We start from the raw sequence: 4,737 nt of genomic DNA, 5'->3' as shown, positions 1-4,737 counted from the left end.
CACACACACACACACACACACACACACACACACACACACTTTCTCTTTATCTCTTGATCAAATCCCACAAAACTTCTACATCACATTTCAGCCTGTAACTCACTCTCAGGCATCAGTTATTTAAAATATTAGTAATATCAGAATCCCCCTGAGATATAATTCTGTACATAAACTACATTGAGTCCTGCGATTAGATTCCAATCTGTAACTCACACCTGGGTATCCATTACTCTGCACACAAATCACCCCAAGCCCCTTGATTAAATTCCAATTGTAAATCATTCCTCATTACGTGTTATTTTATATTTAACCCCGATCACTTCGATTCGATTACAGTCTGTAACTCACTCCCTGCTATGTATTATGCTATATATAAACCAGCTGGGACCATCAATGAGATTGCAGTGTCTAATTCCATATAAACTAAACGGTTGAGTGTTAATCCAGGAGCAGTACCTGAAAGCTGCTGCTTAATTTCTACTACATTCTGTTTCCCCAATAAAATCAGACTGGAATTCTGTTAGATTTATGGAGTGTAACAGTTCAATAGACAGCTCACTACCACCTTCTCATGAACATTACTCTATATCTCACCCTGTGCTGTCCCTATCCTGGGAGTGTTTGATGGGGACAGAGTTGAGGTGATTTATTCAATATCTAATGCCATGCTAAACACGGCCTGAGAATTTCAAACGGCTTTCAGAGTATTATTAGATTTTTAGACAATGATCCTAGTCCTAGACTCCAGGAGCAGCAAGAAATCTTTCTCTTTATCTAACACAGAAGTTTCCATTATTCTCTTGAAAATTTCAATAATCCCAGATCCATCTAAATACCAGGGACAACCCTGGGTTTGCGTTATTTCACTCCCTCACCACTGAACTCTTGCTGTCCAGCTATCATTCTGGTGAGTCTACACTGCACTCAAATGGACATGCACTCCCACCTCCCCACTCTTCCTTGCCTTTGCCTATTTAGAAAGTCAACATCATTGCTGAGCTAACATGAAATGGCTGCCGTAAACAAACCTAAAATGGCTGAACTGTCAAACACAGTCAGAATCATTCACCTTGGCTTTGCAGATTAAAACACATCTCACATTTTGTGCATTATCATCTCTCAGCCTCCTACAGATGAAATACAGCGAGATGTGAACCAATATTTTTTGGATGTTAGACTGAGGAGAGACAATATAAACTAAATGGTACAAAGTTAAACTGAGTGCACGAGCAGAGAAGGCTTCAGATTGGATCTGGAATTCTGTCTGCACAGGACAGGGGCAAATGTGTCTAAAGTTGTTTCCATTCAGACTTTCCTGCATAGTTTGCTGATAGAAGCAGGATATGGGGAACTCTGTTAACAGGGATATGCAAGATTCAATTGTTTAAGATGCAAATTCCAGAATCTGTTTGAAGGGACTGCCCTAAGATAATAAAACTTTCAGCACTTTCTGTTTAACTTTCCAAATTTCAAACAGGCAGAGCAATAGGAATATATAAAAGGTGACATGTCAGATCAGCCACTGAATTGTAGGTGTGAGGCCTTGTTCAGGATCTGTCACAGAGTTTTAATTTGGATTCAGTCATGTTTTATCCTGAAAGCAGGAATTTATCGAATGCCACACTGACCTACCGTGACTTCAAATTTTGTGCTGTCTATAAATATTTTAACAAGTTTTAAAATTAAACAAACCTCCTGGACTCATAGAATCATGTGTGTTATTTGTATATATTTGTGAAGGAGTGAATGTGCATCTGAGAGAGTGAGTGTGTGCATATGTGTGAGAGACTAAGTGTGGGTGTTTGTCTGTCTGTGTATGTGAAGCAGAAACTTCAAAGGGATATTAATATCTTCAGTGAAAGAGAATATCTGACCTAGAGGGATTCACAGCAAGACTTCCTCATGTTCCTAATACCTTCTTTCAGCAATAACAGGCAATGTATCATTTTTCCTCGAGCTGTTGGCTCTATCAATATATTAACTTTCTGATACCAGCATCGCTCCCACCCCCCCACCAGATATAACGTTTCATAATTTCTCACCATTTTAAACAGATACATTCTGTTTCTCCTTCTTTTCCCCACCAATGTGAATCACATCACCACATTTTTTGTTACATTTCCGATATGTATATTCTAAACATAATTCACGTAATATAGGCAGTAGAATAAATGATATGGGAGTATGTAGCAAATTCTATTACACTCAGTACCTTCATGCTGCAATGTTATTATATCCAGTCAGAAAACTGCCCCCCACACAGGGGAACAATATCACTGGGTCTAGAAGGATGGACTGGGCTGGGAACAGGGAATTTAATATGTCCGAGAATTAGTTTGGAAATCTCTGCCACAAACGAAAATTTCTCCACATTATATTCCATCTGCCAAATACTTGCCCACTCAGTGAAGCCCCCTCGAACTGAATCTCTTATCGTTTTTTTTTCGTGTAGGGAGGCCAGCAGAGGGTGGCATTGTATCACTTTCAACACAAGGGAGCCTCACACAGGAGGGAAATTTCCAGTCAGATAATTAAGTTACATCATGCTTGACATTAATTACACTTCAATAAACAAACAGGTAAAGGCAATCATATTAAAATCATCTACTCCCTGCCCACTTATACCTTCAGGTTAATCTTCATTTTATGTCTTGCTTGTATTAACATTTAGGTTTTGTATTTGATGACAGTCGCAATAAGTTTGTGGATCACCTGTTAGGGTCTTTCCATCTGTAGTTTCCAATGTATTTCGACATTATGCCTGTCAATATCCTGCAGAATGATTCCTTTAGCGTTTTTTTATAGAGAACTGAGGAAATTGAAACATTTGCCACTGTCTTTCAGACAGCTGTTGCTTATGACCAATAGTCTGAACCTTTCCTCAGATTGTTTCAATCCTTTCCTTAGTGTCAGCCTTGGTTGAGAGGATGGACTCTTACCACCAAGTGAAAAGTTTCAGTGTTTCAGCCCAGAACCCAACACAATATCCAGTTGAACACTCAAGTGCTGTGCCAAGTGAGTGATGCCCTGTGGGAAATGAGATGCCAAATCTTTCAGCAGGATATACTCAATTCTTATAGAACCATAGTGCAGAAGAGGCCCTTCAGCGCGTTGAGTCTTCACCCACATGTGAGAAACACCCGACCTTCACAGCAGCATGGTGGTTCAGTGGTCAGCATTGTTGCCCCACAGTGCCAGGGACCCGAGTTAAATTCCACCCTCAGGCAATTGTTCTGTGTGGAATTTGCACGTTCTCCCCATTTCTGTGTGGCTTTTCCCCGGGTGCTCCGGTTTCCTCCCATAGAACAAAGGCAAGCAAGTTAGGTGGATTGGCCATGAGATATGCAGGGTTACGGGGAAGGGGGGGTGGGTCTCAGTAGGATGCTCTTCAGAGGTTGGTGTGGCTTCGATGGGCCAAATAGCCTACTTCCACACTGTAAGGATTCTATGATTCTTAAACCTAAACCCATTTAGCACTAAATAGCCCATGGCTTCGAATGCAACAATGTGCCAAGTGCTCATCCTGGTACTGTTTAAAGGATGTGAGGCAATTTGTGTAGACCATTCTCCCAGGCAGCACATTCCAGACCGTCACCACCCTCTGGGTAACAACGCTTTCCCTCACATCACCTCCAAACCTCCTGCCCCTCACCTTGAATCCGTGCCCCCTTGTGATTGACCCTTCAATGAAGGGGAACAGCTCCTCCTCCTCTACTCTGTCTATGTCCCACATCTTGGTGAAATTCCTGCCTTACAGTTGGTGCCTGGATGAGTTCCTCCACTGCTTGTGCCAGTCCTCTATGCCCCTGGAATCTCTGGCACATCACTGTATACTTCACACTGTGTGTCTCGCATCTGCTAGCTCACAGTCAATGGGCATGTCTTGTCATAGTGTTAGGGCTAGGGTTAGGATTAGGGTTAGAGTGAATGTCAGGGTTAGAGTTAGAGTTAGGGTTAGGATTAGTGTTGGTGTGTGAACATTAGTGTGAGGGTTAGAGTTAGAGTTGGTGTAACATTAGGGTGAGGGTTAGGGTTAGGTCAATGGTTAGTGTTCGTAATTACATTACATTTAGGATTAATGTTAGTGATTGGCTTAGTATTAGGGTACAGTTTAATGTCAGGTTTAGAATTAGAGGGTTAGTTAGGATTAGGATTAGAGTTACTGTGAGAGTTAATGTCAAGGTGAGGGTTAATGTTAGAGGTAGGGATAGGGTTAGGGCTAGGATTAGATTTAGGCGTTAGGGTTAGAAACCTGGGGATCTGCATTGAGGTTAGTGTTAATGTTAGGGTTAGGGTTAGGGTTAGGGTTGGGAGACTGGAGCTCAGCTTGGAGGTTAGTTTTAAAGTTAGGGATAGGGTTAGGGTTAGGGTTAGAAGCCTGGCGTTCAGCATTGAGGTTGCCTGAAGCATTCCACTGAGTACCAGAGACCTGCTCCTCTCCAGCAGCTGGAAGTACCTGGCAATATTTGTTCTGTGGGGGAGACAAAAAGGGATTGACAGACAATAATTCTTATTGGTGTTGAGCTTGGAGACACTTATTTCCTCAAAACACACATTGACACCATTGGGAGATGGCATCCAAGGTTTGAATCTTAGACCCATCAAACTTGAGACACATTTTCCTTACCAAAATCTGTAGGCCTCCAATGTCAAAGGTCACCAATGTTAGCTCCTCACCATTGAGCCCTCTCCAGTCCCTAATCCCAGGAGAGTACTTTGTACCTTTGTAACCTGACC

The sequence above is a fragment of the Rhincodon typus genome, chromosome 8 (assembly GCF_021869965.1).
Source record: "Rhincodon typus isolate 14 chromosome 8, sRhiTyp1.1, whole genome shotgun sequence".
NCBI lineage: Eukaryota > Metazoa > Chordata > Chondrichthyes > Orectolobiformes > Rhincodontidae > Rhincodon > Rhincodon typus.
Note: the sequence above shows the minus strand (reverse complement) of the source record.